The sequence below is a fragment of the Rhineura floridana genome, chromosome 2 (assembly GCF_030035675.1).
Source record: "Rhineura floridana isolate rRhiFlo1 chromosome 2, rRhiFlo1.hap2, whole genome shotgun sequence".
Lineage (NCBI taxonomy): Eukaryota > Metazoa > Chordata > Lepidosauria > Squamata > Rhineuridae > Rhineura > Rhineura floridana.
The window spans coordinates 32,587,703-32,604,160 of NC_084481.1; the positions used below are offsets into that span (position 1 = coordinate 32,587,703).

Consider the following 16,458-nt stretch of genomic DNA (forward strand, 5'->3'; position numbering starts at 1 on the left):
GAGAAAGGTCTTTAGTAGGCACCAAAAATATAACAGAGATGGCACCTGTCTAATATTTAAGGGGAGGGAATTCCAAAGGGTAGGTGCCACTGCACTAAAGGTCTGCTTCCTATGTTGTGCGGAATGGACCTCCTGATAAGATAGTATTTGCAGGAGGCCCTCACCTGCAGAGTGTAATGATCGACTGGATATATAATGGGTAAGAAGTCTTTCAGGTATCCTATTCCCAAGCTGTATAGGGCTTTGTACACCAAAACCATCACCTTGTTGAAACATGAGAAGTATGTCAGTCATTCAGAGTCTCCTGGCATGTGTGAAGAAGGGCTATGTCTCAGTGGGGACACCCCTTTGCTACTGAGCCTTGCTGGTCTTTTGAGTATAACTTCAAGCACCTTGAACTGAGTTATTTTCATATTGCTTGGAAAAGCTGACTAGCCATAATGTTTAGGGACAGTCAGGACATGACATTTCTACTTTGTATTAGCTGTTATCTGCCACATGTTGGGGCAGAAGGAGTCACATGCATAATGACATGAGAACCCCAACAGGCAAATACCTTTTTCATCATCTTACACATTATTAGATTGTGCTTGGTCTACATTTTGAAGTGAACCAACGTAGTTTGTACTCCCTAGACTAAAACACTGCATTGTTCACCATCAGAGTTTAATAGTTTTTAAACAGGGTTGCATGCCAAACGATGCAGCTATCAACAGGGGACTGGAGAATTTCATACAGTTATCTGCTAAATGTTAAACATATCTGGCAGCTTAGCAAATATCATTTGATTACTGCACCTGTGATTTCAGTTGTAACACCCATGTCCTCTTTTCTGCAAATAGACTGCCTTTCACAATATGACACTATCAGGTTTGAGATGCAATTAAACCCCAGATGTAGTTCAAGACCCCACTGCAGGACTATCACAATTAGACATTTGCCTCTTTTGAGTTCCTTCTGACTGAATGCAGGCCCAGCAAGGACTCCTGGTTCAAAGGGATTCTGACAAAATTCTCACTTTGGAATGAGAAGGATAACTCTTTGATTGGTCCAGCGCCATAATCTACAGTGATACTAGTGTCCAAAAGAGGTACATTGTAAAGAGTGTGACAGTGAGTGCAATGAAGCCAACAGCTTTAGCCTACTACTAAAGTACAGGTGGTCCTCTGTTCCCCGCCAATGGGAACGGTAGCCAATGGAGTTATAAACAGGAAGCACTTTTCCTCAGACAGAGTTCATTTCTCGGGCTGGGTGGCTGGGTTTCTTAGCCAGTTGACCAACAACTTTGGTTTGTGCTCTCCTTCAAATCTAATGCGGCAGAGTTCACAGTTAGTGGTGTTTGAAGACAACAGCCTGTACTTCAGGCAGCTGCACTGAATAGTCCTCAGGTATCTTGTACGCTATAGAAACCTAGGAAGCTGCCTTATACTGAGTCCGAACATCGGTCCATCTCACTCAGTATGGTCTATACTGATTGGCAGCAGCTCTCCATGGTTTCAGGCAGGAGTCCTTCCTAGCCCTATCTGGGGAGGGCAGAGGTTGGACATGGGATGGAACCTTTTTCATGCAAAGCAGATGCTCCACCACTGAGCTACAGCCCTCTCACCATTCACCAGGAGAAAGTCTTCCTGACTACTGCCTTTATGGCAAATCCTACACACTGGTCAGTCTGTGTGTGACAAGAGTCCATACTAGCGTTGACAACAGCTGCCCATCCTTGGACAAAGTTTCCATGACACATGAGGCTGCTACAGTTGTCCACAGTCTTTATCACGGCACCAGCTGAGCTGGCACAGCCTGATCAGACTCTGGGGAGGTGACTACAGGAGCTGGTTGTCATTGTAACAGATAGTAATTATTATAATGGCTTCCACATGCACAGGCTGTGTGCCTCCCATTTGCCTCACACACACACCCTGCTTATTCTTCTTACGGAATTCCCATTCTCATAGCAAGGGAAATGCCTGAAGCACTGGGCAACAGCATATTTCCCCGAGCAAGATTTAGGGACAGGAAGACAAACAGCAGTGTCCGTTCCCATCACCACCACCGATCCTGTAGCAATTCACTAACTTGTCGCTGAGTACCAGCCAGGAGAACAGAGCAGAGAAGGGGGGGTGGGGGCAGCTTTCCTGATTGGCAGATGACATAGCTCACCTCAGCAGAAGCATTGTGGTCTAAACAAGATGGGGAGGCACCCAAAAGGAGGGGAGCATCAGAATCGAGTTAGCCTTTGCAATGTGCACTGATGCCAGTAGCAGATAAAAATGTATACAAAAATATGTATCTTACAGGGAATATGCATACAAAAATGCTTATTTTAGGGAGAACTGCATACAACTTAAATGTGAGTTTTCAAGCATTTAAAGCAGCATGAAACAGGATGGAATGACTTTATGAATCAGGGGTGTAGTCATCCGGGATCCCAGGGGAGTCTTAGGCCCTTTACTTTTGGGGAAGCCAGTTCCAAGCAGGGTCTCTGCCAATCTGCATGAAAGGGGAGTGTGCTGGCCACTGAGAAGAGTCCCAATGAGTGTCAATGGCAAGCAAGCCTTTATTAGTTCCTACTTCAAAAAGCCAAGAATTCTGTAACTGCAGAAGAAGAGAGAGTGAATCCTGATGATAGCATCCCATCTACACCATCAAGCAGTTTGGCAGCAGCAGGAGATAAATGTGTAGACAGTGAATTCAGTAATTCAAGCAATATCTCTGACAGTGAGAAAGGACAGTCAAATGGTGTCAGTGATAGAGAAGCAGAAAGCAATATTCAAGCCTGACCAGAATATACTATAATTTTAGAAGGTTGTATAATCTTAGAAGGCGGCATGGCTGTGACTTATCATTAAGGGACCTTGTGCTTCTGAATTTGTCACTATATATTTGTTTACGAGTCAACAAATGCAAAACTGCCATCTCTGCTGTCTTTTCGGCACCTTTTGAAGACTTTCCTCTTCCAAGAAGCCTTTTGAGTTGAGACCTGTCCCAGTCTGCATCTGTGTTAGAATTGCTTTTAATATGTCTTTTGATATCTTTAACCCTTTTTTAAAAGATGTTTTTAAAGTTTTTTTATTTTTTTAACGTTGTTTTGTTTTGATGCATTTTAAGGTCTTTTAATGATGTTTTAAAGTGTTTTTAGTGTTTCTCTTTGCCGCCCTGGGCTCCTGCTGGAAGGAGGGGCGGGGTATATATAAAATAATTAATAAATAAATAAACCTGACAGAAACAGAAACAGGCTGGTCTATCCATCCATATCCATAACACAATCAAAATATTAAAACAGGGATGGGAAACGTTTCTCAGCCTGAGGGCCACACTCTCTTATGAGATACCTTCTGAGAGATGCATGCCAGAGGTGAGGGTGACCAGGGGCAAAAGACACCCAATATTTTGATCAATGTTCCTGTCTGCAACAAACCAGTACATTTGTGGTTCTGAACTCTGGTCTATTGTCTGAGTGCTAAGCCAACACCAACAAGACCCAAATCTTATACAAATATCATTAAATTCTCCTTGTGACAATCCACCATACAAACAATTAGTAACCACAACAATTATTACAGAGGACCGGTAAAAGCCCATATCAACTGACTCAAGTCTTTATTAAGTTCTACTTCCTTGGGGGGGGGGATCTTTTTGTTCAGAGCTCCATCAGGGATGTCACCAGGTTGAAACTTCCCAGTTTGAAGATAACAGAAAACCCTCCTGTTGCGAAGCAGGCGTCTGAAAACATATACAGTAGGGCCCCGCTTTACAGCGCTTCGCTTTACAGCAATTTGCTAATACAGCAGTCTCAATTAGACTCAATTAAGCTAAAGCCCCACTCATACGGCGTTTGTTCTGCTTTTACGGCGGTTTTCAGGCATCGCGTGCCATTCTGTTCAATGGGTTCCGCTTTACAGCGGTTTTCACTTTACGGTGGGGGTCCGGAATGTAACCCGCCATATGAGTGGGGCCCTACTGTAATTTACCATATATCCCACTAATTAACAGTAAAAACCATGGCTGAGCTAAAGATCTCATTACTTGTGTCATTTGAATACGTGGGATCAAGGGCACATGGTAACACTTGGCATGCAAAAGGACCCAGGTTCAGTCCCCATCACCTTCAGACAGGGATGGTAAAGACCCCTGTCTGAAACCCTGGCAAGCCTCTGCCAGCCAGTGTAGACAATGCTAAGCTAGATGAAAACCAACAGTCTAGTTCAGCATAAGGCAGCTTTCTGTCTCTGAGTGAAATGAGCAGTTCCACAGAAATGCACTTGATAAGCATTTTATATTTTGACTTCCTGATCTTATTGTGAGTGGCTTGAAAGTATACATGCATTTTTGTACAGAATACTTTAAAAATAAATCTAGGGAAATCTGTTTCCTTGCATGTATCTAATTTTAGCACTTGGATTGACACGACCTTCAATTTCCCATGATATAATCAGATTTTTATTTTTTTTACTTTGCTGTGAGATAGCACTGACCAAGAAGACAGAAGAAAAGTATCTGCTATGCTTTCTGCACTGGCTTTTAATGCATACCAACCCTTAAACTGGTGCTCTTTTTCTATTGTGTGTGTAGACTAAGTGCAACCTCACAGCAACCTATGAGGGCTCACTTGAGATGGCTGAAAATTACTGGGACAGAGTTTGTCATTTGTTGACATCATTTTCTATTGATTCTAATCTATCTTTGGAAATTGCTAAATTCTTTGCTGCAGCGTTTTCCTTATGGCAAGGAGTTTCATAGCTCAACTTTCCTCATGCTAAGTACAGACATTTGCTCTGTAAGTATGGTGACCCAGCATGTCTGTTTTAGGCAGAATTTGCCTAACTGGAGAAGGCTTTTTCTTTTATATTTTTCCCTTCCCACCCACAGACCTCTCAAAAGCATTTTTACCCATCTCCTGTAATTTCTTCTCCCATTCTCCTTTCACGCTCAACTTGTATCTCCCCCACGAACTGCCGGTCTCTTTCATCCCTCCTCCCTGGCCCTTCTTCCTCATGGAACAACTTTCCTTTAATTTTCTTTCTTTTGATTCCTAGTTTACTTATATCTTTATTATTAGTATTAAATAATAATAAAGATTAATCTTATATCTCACTTTCTAATTGCCTTCATCACCTCCTCTGGCCTTTTTCCCTCAGAGGAGGGAGACCTTCCTCTCCTTCTCTCCCCCAAACTGTCTCGTGGCCATATTTATCCAGCATGTAAGGAGTTGATTATACTGACGTTGCTCCAAATGGCTGTGTCACAGCTAGGCAAAAGAGTAGGCAAGTAGGGAGGCAGTGGGCAGGCACCTAAACGTGGCCCAAGGTCCATTGATGGGGCCCAGTTCATTGTTTGAGAAACACTATAATAGGGAAACACATGTGCCTTCCTTACTCTTCCAGGTGTGGTTTCTGTGGGTGAAAACAAATATCCATTAAGCATACAGGGGACATTTTACCACATAGCAGGTTTCTGTATCCTCCAGCCAATCCTAGAATTAAGCACACTCCTGCAACTGCATGGGAATCCATAGAAGTGGAATATGTGTGGTAATGTGGAGTTTACTACTGACCAAAAGCTACAGTAGACCACATCTTCACGCTGTTACAAACATCACATGCTATTGCATGGTCGGCAATAATATGTTTTCACGCTGATTGCAGGGCTCTTCACATGAATGGAATGCATGGTGGAGCAGATCATACCTCCTGACCAATCAGGGATTCTGGTCAAGTGAAGAACTCCTATGCACATACAGATATACACTTGTAGGACCCCTTACTCACTATGCCAATGGAGAGGACATGGCCAGCAAATGTGTTTGTATTGAGAGGACAACCAGGAGGAGCAATCCCACCCAGCACCTTATTCATTCACTGAACATATGAACGGATTCACCTCCCTTAATTGCATCTGGACATGAGATGTGAACTTCAGCACTTATGGAGAAGACAATTTGCTCATTAAACTGTTTCTAGATATAATGTTGGAATGAAGAGAATTAAAGCAGCTTCCTTTTTTCCCCCTCTCTGCAGGTACTCAGGGATCTTATGGCACCCTTTGTGTCACTACAGCCTTTCATTCTCTTTTTTTTCATCTGAGGCGCCATTGAGAGACCCATATCCAAGGCTTCCTGTTATCTCTAATATTCCATGTAAATATTTTGAGTATGCGTAATGTGTCATGTAATGTGGGAAAACAGCCCATTTAATTTAAAATTAAATTGATGCACTCTAGAATATGTGACAATTTAATTTAAATTACCATGTGTAAAGGCATTTTACTGTACTGGGAAGAGATGTGATCTGAAAATATATGTGTCTTAATCACCGTTCCCATTTTTACCACAGAAAGTCACAGCATCCTAGGGCGCTTCTGTTGATACTGTTATTATTATTTTACTTAAAATACTGTTATTATGATTTTACTTAAAAGCACTGCTTTGTTCAAATAACAGGTCCCTGTTGAAAGATGGCCTACGGTCTAAAAGAGATGGGGAGAGAAGAGAAAAATGAGCAAATGTGGGGCTAATCCGATCACACCATACATTTAAAGCACATTTAACACATATGGCTTCCTCCAAAGAATCTCAGGAATTGTAGTTTGTTAAGGGAACTGAGAACTGTAGCTCCGGGTAAACTACAGTTCCCAGAAGTCTTTGAGGGAGGCTAAGTGCTTTAAATGTGCATGGTGTTGATGTGATCTCAGATACCTAATGGTATATAATGAAATTCCTATTCAGTCATTCACTTGGGAACAAATATAAGGTATGGAGAAAACTGATTGGCTTTATTTATTGTATTACTACTTTTATATCCCACTTTTCCTCCAAAGAGCTCAAGGTGGTGTAAATGGCTATTATCCTGACAATAACCCTGTGGGGCAGGCTGAGAGATAGTGACTGGCCCAAGGTCACCCAGTGAGCTTCATGGCTGAATGGGGTTTTGAACCTTGGTCTCCCAGGTCCTAGTCCGACACTCTAACGCTACATCTAACTCTGCCTCCAATCTCTGGACCATATTGACAGTCTATTCATGCACCCAATTATTCTCATGTATAAGTGTTTGAATACCCTTCTTTTTCCAGGGAACTGGGTTGCACCTACAGGCATCTACATGTATTTAGATGCACACAGTCTCCATGCAAATCGAATACTTGAGTGTGTGAAGACCAGGGGTAGCACCAGAAGGGGTTGCCCCGATTAGCCTCCCCCACCTGTTCACTTGTATCCAAATGAATAGACCTTATTATGTTACATAATGGTCAAGTGGAATGGCCGCTGTTGTAGACAGTTCTGGGAGAACAATGGCAGCTTGTCCTACCAGGATGAGGAGGGAGTCTCGCTGTCTTATCTTGCCATCTGAGTCAGCCAGGACGAATGTGGCCACTCTTATACTAGTAAACATTGAGGCATTTCTAAGAGCATAAATCCATTAACATATGAGCCTGCATGTCAAACAGCATTTAAAAAAATACATGCCTTTGGTGAATAAGCAATGCCAGCACCAGGTTTGACTGGAGTCTCAGATAGTGCTACTGAGGGGCCTCTCTAGTGCTTCTGCCACAATTGCCCTATCTGCTGCAATCCCCTAGCCCCCACTGGCTAGCTGAGCTGAACAGCCACCTGACCCCAATAGCTCACAGGGTCAGTGTTGGGGCCCCAGTTTAGCAGCACCCAGCATAAGTGGGGGCAGGGAAAGGCATCAATGCCAGGGCACCCTCTTGGGTTATATCAGCCCTGACAACTGTCCAAGTATGCCAGGTGTAGGTGCTGGGCTTGTAACTATCACCTCCAATGATCAAACAACAATCGGGGGTAGTGTTTTTTTCCCAAATTTGGTTCTTTTTTTACTTTCTTTTAGGTGACTACTACTACTATTACTACTACTACTAATAATAATAATAAACAACTTAGTCATTGCTTTTTTCCAAACTGAAAATTCAAAGTGACTTACAACATTAAAAACAGATATAAAAACAAGAATATGAACATCCTAAAATACTCAGACTACATAAAAACAAATCCACTCCTCCCTACCTGACTAAACACAAACAGAAAATTAAACTCCAAAGGCCTGGATGAATAAATACCTGGTCTCTAAAGACAGACAGTGATGGCACCATGCATGCTTCCCTGGGGAGAGCATTCTACAAATGGGAAGCCACTACTAACATGGCCCATTCTCACCTCCTTTGGAGGGGACACATAGAGAACAGCCTCAGATGGCAAATGCAGGGGTTGGTTCATGTGGGGATAGGTAGTCCTTGAGGTATTGTGGTCCTGATCTGCATAAGGCTTTGTAGTTCAAAACCAGCACTGTGAATTTGGTCTGGAAGCAAATTGGTAGCCAGTGCAGCTGTGCCAGAATTGGTGTTATGTGTTCTGTCTTGTGCCGGTCAGCAGTCTGGCCGCTAAGTTCTGCACCAGCTGCAGTTTCCAAACCATCTTCAAAGGCAGCCCTGTGCATAATCCATTGCAGTAATATAACCTAGAAGTTATCAGAGAATAGCAACAGATGTTAGGCTATCCCTGTCCAGATAGGGTCATAGCTGGGCCACCATCCAAAACTCATGTCACTGAAGCTCCCTGGGCCTCAAATGACAGTGATGGATCCAGAAGTACCCCCAAGCTACACACATTCCTTCAGAGGGAGTGTAACCTCATCCCGAGCAGCCATGCCCACCCATCTGATCTAGTGAACCAACCACTAACAGTGCCTCAGTCTCGTCTGGATTAAGTTTCAGTTTGTTGGCTCTCATCCAGTCCAATACTGAGGCCAGACATCGATATAGCACATCCACTGCCATACCTGCAGATGTAAAGGAGCGATAGAGCCAACATATGCATGCACAGGTGAACTTGTAAAAACTGCTGTGTGCTACTCTGCCAGGGGTGAGAAACCTGCGGCCCTCCAGATGTTGTTGGAGTACATCTCCAGTTAGTTTCATCTAGCATGGGCAACAACATCTGGATGAGCACGTTTCATATTCTTGATCTATGCAGCAATTTGCCACAAGGCAAAGTCATAATGCAGGGTTTGCAAATACAAAATACTTTGGATTTAAACTATAAGAAGGCAACAGACTATTTATATATCACACGTATGGGCAGGTTCTACAAGTATAATACTATATGCTCTCTTTTTTTCAAATGCTGAAACTCCAGTGTTTCTCTAGACTACCAAAACAAATGTAAAGGTAGAGTAACCCTCCTGCTAAGCTAAGGGAAGATTTATGACCAATTCTCAGTGGCCTAAGCAATCTCAGGCCAACCTATCGTTTTATAACAACTTATGAAACTGTTAGCAAGGGTTCGTGCTGAGGTGAGGTCTCTTTTCAAGCAGATCATACCATTTGGGATTAGAAACTGCTCATAGCTGCTCTTCCCATAACTGCAGGAAATAGTTGTGTCATCTCAAGTGTTCAGGACTTGCTTGTTAAATGGGTGGAACAAGGTCTGCAGAGGAAATCTTTTGAACCTGCATAATTAGTGTTTTTGGGTGGAGATTGGATTAAGACATTGCTTCATCCAGTTGAGCTTTCACCCTTGAATCTGGAGCTCAAATATAAGTCAGAAGGATGGAACGGAAAATTTCTTCAAATAATACATTTAAGTTAAACTAAAAATGCATATAGCTTAGATGTAGGCAAGAAACCTTAATTCCAAGAGGCATTGTTTACATACGCCCCAGGACTGCAACTGTTTTTTAATAAAATTATAAATTATAATCTAGATAGCCTTTCCTAGATTAGGATACAAGTTTATCCATATACGAAAAAGTAAAATGAGAGGGAAGGACCCATGGCTCAATGATATAGAGCATATCCTTTGCACATAAAATGTTCCAGGTTTAAACCCTGGCATCAAAAAGTAGCACTGGGGAAGGCTCGTGTCTGAAACCCTGGAGAGCCATGGCAAACAATGCTGTGTTAGACCAGTGGTCTGACTTTGTATAAGGCAGCGTCCTATCATGGTTCAAACCACTGGAAATTTGCTCAGACAGGCTTAATTTGGTCTGTTTAAGTGGCTTATCTGGTTAAATCAGGTTCAATCTGGTCAAATCAGTTCAAAACTATTCAAATTGATTTGATCATATTTTAATAAAATCAGTGTATACCTGGTTTACCTGATCTGGTGTGAACCAGATTAAAGCAGCCTGAGCCTCTTTGAACCAGATTAACACAAGTGGAACCAGTGTGTACAATAAAACATAATTAAAAACTGTATTAGTGATCTGGTAATTTGTTAAAGCCTTACAATATACTAGTAAATGTTATATTTCCACTGAGCCTACTAACATGTTAATTACTAGGGACTTTGGGTGCAGTTCCTTTCTTTGAACTCCAAACAGTTGAGAAACATCCAATCAGGTATTTCACCTCTTAGACTAATGGAGCCACTTCACATCTTACGTTTTTTAAATTGTACATGTGAAAAAAATAATGTTGTTCTGATACCAGTTAGAATAATCACATGAAGGGGAGCTATGGGGATGAGTGTGCTAGTTAATTTTTGCTGTTACTCACCCTGAGATCATCTTTGATGAAGGGCAGGACAATTTTTTTATAAATGAATACAATGAATAAATAAGGGGATTGCAGCTTGCACGCTCGGTCCTGTGACCCTCCCCCATGTGATTACTCTAAGCAGCATCAGAACAGCTTAATAGGACTAGAGTGAGCACCAAGACTGTGTGCAAGATCTCTGTTGTATGTGTTCACGATGGGGAGAAAAAATTCTGTTTTGTAGCATTGGAAAAACTTGTAATTTAGGGAGAACATTTTGAGCATCTTCTGTCCACTCAACATCCATCCTTAAGACTCAAAATCAGGCTATGAATGGCTAGCCCACTGGTTGGACTTCAACTCTCATCAGCATCAGCTTCGGCCAGTAGGATCAGTGGTGAGGAAGGTTGGGCTTTCTAGCCCAACAACATTTGGAAGGCCACAGGTTCCCCACCGCTAGGCCGGATAAAACAAAACAGGAATGTCCAAAGGCAAGTTGGGCCAAAGAACAGCAGGAATGTTGAGTACAATGACAACATAAAGCTGCAACAAGGTCCATGAGAGGTGTAAATGGAACAGTTCCATTCCTGAGTACTGGCTTTATTTTTTGTCATTGATTTCAGTAGGAATTGAATTGCAATCTAACTATATTTTATTTTTAAATAACTGATATATGGTGCAGCTGAATTGATTCTGAGCAAGAAAAAGAGGCATTTATTTATTTATTACATTTATATACCGCCCCATAGTCAAAGCTCTCTGGGCGGTTTACAAAAATTAAAAACATTTAATATTAAAAATATATATACAATTTTAAAAACCATATAAAGCATGACTTACTTGGAAACTGTGCTATTCTAAATGAAGGAAACACAGCAGAATGAATCAGGCAATAGATTGTTTTGGTAGGTCCTCAGTGGGCAACACTCTATGATGTTTAAAATGCCATGGCATATCACATAAAAAAGGAAATACAAGAAACATTATGTTTTGCTAGGCGGGGGGATTGCACTCATATAATAACCATCTTCTAGGTGACATAGATATATTGCTCAGTCCTGCGGAATTGGTGGATGATGTGCATTTCCACTGAATGAAATAATTTTTCACAGACAAACTTTCAGAAGAGTGCAAAGTAATTCTTCTCTTTTTCTGTGAGTCTCTCTCTCTTTTGCTCTGATTTCTTAAGGAAAAGCAGATGAATATATTCTTTTCGAGTGCCTAAATATGTCAGATCTTCCTTTTCCTGTAAACGGCTTCCCTTCTGTAGCCTCACCCTTCACCTCTCCAGTCTGTCCCAAAAGGCACTGCCCAAGAAAGTACGGGGGGGGGGGCTTGCATGCCACTGTGACACTGTCCAGGCCTACATGAGATCAGTTCACAGTATATATCTCTCCAGTCATGTGCTGATAATGCATCACCCAAATTCTACCATACTGCTTGTGCTCCTTCTTCTTGATCCCCCTCTCCTGTTTTCCCCCCTTACCCTGCTACAGGTACCTTTTGTGCTCAGCATTCATTCTTGGACTGAGCAAGATCTCCCCCCCCCTCCCTTTATGGAGCAAACATCATGTTTTGTTTTGTTTTGTTTTGTTTTTTAAGCGCTGCTGTTGTGTCAGCTTGAAACTCCAAATGCTGCTTCTTCACTGCAAAGCAGCAATGTGTGTGCCGGGAGTGGGCAGGTTCATTAAACAATTCACAGGCAGGGTGTTGTGCTTAACTCTTCTCTCATCTGTTACTTCCTCGATGCAATCCCTCTCTCACACACACTCCCAAACTCCTATATACATGTTTCCTATGCCAAAAATAGGTATGGAAAGTTAGTAGGAGAAAAAGTGGCTGGGAGTCATATGGGGGAAAGCAGCAGGTAGGGAAAGGGTGAACCCAACCACCACAACTTTGCACTGTTCCAAGATGCATGTTAGCTGATAAAGTCTTGTTTCATCCTGCTGTGTTGAAATCTGATCTACATTTTCTCAAATGTGGACTTCTCCTGAGAAAGAGGCTTCCATTTTTCTGCCCCATTCTCAAGGCACCTTAGAATTTCTTGAGAATTTCAGTGGGTGCACGGTTTTGACCTTGCTTCATCCTTGCTAGGTGGCCAAGAGTGGTGTATGCCTCCCTGACTGCCCACTTTTCCTGAACTGAAAAGGCCTCATGGGTGGAGTTGCTTCATTATGTCTTCCCCTGGGCTTTCATTGAAGTGTAGGCACCCAGGAAGGTTGCTGAGTGGAAACCACTGGCGAGATCATTTGCAGAATAAAAGAAGAGCAAGGGGTTGGACTCAATGGCCTTATAGACCCCTTCCAACTCTACTATGATTCTAAGACACTCACAAACACCCCTTGGTCACCTCAAAAAAAAGGTAAGCACCCCACCCATGATTTTAGAATTTTAACTGGTTTTTATTTTGATTGTATTGAGTTTTTGGTACACTGCTTAGAGACAATTATAATTAAGTTGTATATAAATTGTCAAAATAAATGAAAAATAAATCAGAATTTTAACTGTTTCCTCAAATTTATGGGTTTTGAATACAATTTATTTTCTGATTAATTGATGGAGAATGGTCAGGAAAAAATGCAGGGAAATGTTCATCACAGCACTAAAGTCCACAATAATTTGGACGTGAGTCCCACTGAACAAAGTTGGACTTACTTCTGAGCATATAACATACATAGAATTGGCCTTTACACTGTCAAGACACAGTCCTAATGTTCTTTTTTTAGCAGCCCAATTTTATTCCATGTTCCACAATTAAAATAAATAAAACTTGAAAAATGGAATCCTTTTTTATTGTTTCCATACTAGGATCTGAGACCCAGGAGATACTTTCAAACAATTAAATCAGACTTATGCTAGACTGTTGTGTTGTGCTTATATACCACCAAATGTTAAGATGGCCACTTCTTGGAAGATGAGCACATCAACCCCCCATTTTAAACACATGGTTGCCTGTTGGCAAACAGCCCAGGCAAGGCCCCATTGATTTCAGTATAAACAAATGGGTGGGATGTTTTTTAACTTGTGACATTTTCAATTACAGCACTGATTCATGATTGCTTGCCAAGAAACTGTAGCCCAGGGAGTCTGGCCAAGATTATATAGACTTTTTCCCCCCTGCTAGATAAGCTACCCTAACTGCTGGCTATTGAAACTGCGACAGATGAAAACAGGAGGAAGGAAATGATAAAATGAAAGAGAAAGACAAGTCACAGATGAACAGCTTTTACAGACCATTAGAATTGCTTGTTAACATTGCAAGGGAAAGATTCCATTATCTACTTCATGTGTTGGTTTCATAGTTGCAGGGCACGTGAAACATCTTCATAAAGGTTTTACTGCCTCTGTAGGCAGCACAGAAAGAAATGTGGAAATGAAATGAAATAATGGCGCAAAATGTTTTAGAGGCAAATGGTATCAGAGAAGATCCCGCCCCCTCGCCCCTTGCCTTTTTGTGCTGTATTTGCAAAAATTCTAGAGCAGCCCCAGTTCAGATGGCACTTCCTGCCATTGTTACAAATTACAACCTAGACTCTTTCCTCCAGCAGAGTTCTTTTGTAGATTGATTGCAGAGCTTTATTTGTTTATGAGTGCGTGACAAGTACAGCACCGACAGAATTTGCCTCGGAAAGTTGAGAAAGTTGAAAAAAAATATCAGGAAGACTGCAGCACTGCACACAATTAAAGAGTGTATAAATCAGTTTTATGGAGTTTAAACAGTATACTGTTGAGGAGAATATCTGCCAAATGGATTTGGGGTGCCTTGGTTTGGAACATTTGGTTCAGAACCAAGCTGCCTCCTGACAAAGCCACCTTGGAAGCAACCATCATCATTATTTGAGAAATGCCCATGCTGCTTCTGTGTTTTAACACTAGCAAAGTGTCTGTCATAAGATGAGCCCTGCTGGATCAGAGCAGACCAAAGGCTGATGTAGCCTAGTATTCTGTTCTCATAGTGGCCAACTAAATGTGTGGGAGGAGCCCACAAGATCCTGTTATGATAGGAAGGCGGAGACAGGAGGAGATCCTGTTTAGTGAAGTGTTTCAGACCAGAGACCCACATTTTACTACCACTCAGGTTTGTTCCTGATGCCAATCAATAAGAACTCAATCTTGACCTAGCTGCATAATCCGACCTTGTCTTAGCTTTCTGATCATGATTTCAACTCTACACTAGTCTAATGACAAACGGATTTTCATGGGTTCTTTGTAGAGATGGAGGAGGAGAAATTTGGCTCAGTTCACTTTTTAGTGAGAATTTCTACTTAACGCACACTTCCCAAAATAATACATGAACAGAAACACAGCTATCCTTCAAATGTTCCACTTCTGTGCATATTATGATGCAGTTCGCCAATCAAAAACTGTGCAAAAATGAATATATTAGCAAAAATAACATACAAGATTGCATCGTGTGAAGGAAAACTGCTTGCAAAAATGTGTATATTAGGCAAAAATGGCATACAAAATGTATGCATTAGGAGAAATGCACAGTAAAATACTGATGAATTTTCATAAGGGCTTTTAAAACAAACACAAATTGATGAGGAAATGTGGCACAATGAACTTTAAGATAAAAAAAGAAACAGAGAAATTGAAAATGGCAGCGTTACCTATCACTAGCTCTATCTCACAGTGTTAAAGGCTCACAACAACATAGGTGAGGCTGATCATGTTGGTCTTTTCCCCACAGAGTTAAGAAAACAGGAAGGGTGCTGATTCCATGAGAAAGAGCCATGTGATTGGCTCTGCTCATTTGTATCCTTTCAATTTACAGGAGCACCATGGGATGAACCTATGGAAATGCACCTCCCAAGGCACAAAGGATATGTGACATTGCCAGGTCCATGGCCTGAGACTGATCCTGTATGTTTAGGAGAAGAGAAGGTCAGCCAAGTGCAGGTGTTCTTGCAACTCTGTAATGGGAAAAGCCACAAGGTGGAATTCTCCCTCCCTCCTCCACAACTTTTAAAGATACAGAAGACCTCTTGGAGGTTGGGCCTGGCCAACCAAGAGGTCTTCTGTATCTTTAAAGGTTGGGCAGGGGGAAGGGAGAATTCCATCTTGTGGTTTTTCTCCTTACAGAGCTGCAAGAACACCTGCACTTGGCTGACTTTCTCTTCTCCTAAAGATACAGGATCAGGATCAGGCCCTGAACCTGGCAACCCTATGTGACAAAGAAAAGACAAATAGAGGAAGACCTGGAGTATGGCAGAGAGTGAGGCAGCATCACCTGGCCTTCCCTGGAGCAAGTAGTGTCTGCTGGAGCACACACTGCAGTGGCTATGGAATGTTTCTCACCAAGTGTGGTGTGAGTCACTACTGCATAATAGCAGCTGCAACTAGAGAAGCTGTGCTTGTGGTGCACACCAGAGATGGGTGGGAAAGGATGCCCTTGCCATTTTTCTTAAAGTCAGACACAGTGAGAACTGGAGGTTTTAACAAAGTAATAATGGTTGGTGTCGCCTTGTCTGCAATCAGAATAATCTAAGCCAGAGGTTCCCAAACTGGTCCACAGACCACCAGTGGTCCATGAGCTTCATTCAGGTGGCCTGCAGCATGTCCGTGGGTTTGTGGTTGAAGATGGGAGACAGCATATCCATTGCATTAAATATTCATATTAATTTTTAATTGCATTTTCTTGATGCTTTGATTTCTTACACAGGGCTGTGGAGTTGGAGTCAGAGTCGTGGAGTTGGAGTCGGAGTCTGTAGAAATGTACCGACTCTGACTTCCAAATAAATTTTGATTGACAAGAAGCAATTTTGGGTGGAGTTGGAGTCTGAGTCGGACAGTAGAAAAATAGAGGAGTTGGAGTCAGAGTTGGAGTCGAAGGTTTGCCGTACCAACTTCACAGCCCTGTTCTTACATATTGTATTTTATTGTATTACACTCTGAATTCTATGGAATTCAAATTGTAATATAATAAAATACCATATATAAGAAATAAGAGAACCAATAACATACAAC

At 41.9% G+C, this 16,458-nt stretch overlaps 1 pseudogene; it reads right to left on the bottom strand.

The window, feature by feature from the left end:
• Window positions 1-929: 929 nt before the first annotated feature.
• On the bottom strand, window positions 930-1,840 carry LOC133377887 (E3 ubiquitin-protein ligase MARCHF3-like; annotated as a pseudogene).
• Between the last annotated feature and the right edge of the window lie 14,618 nt (window positions 1,841-16,458).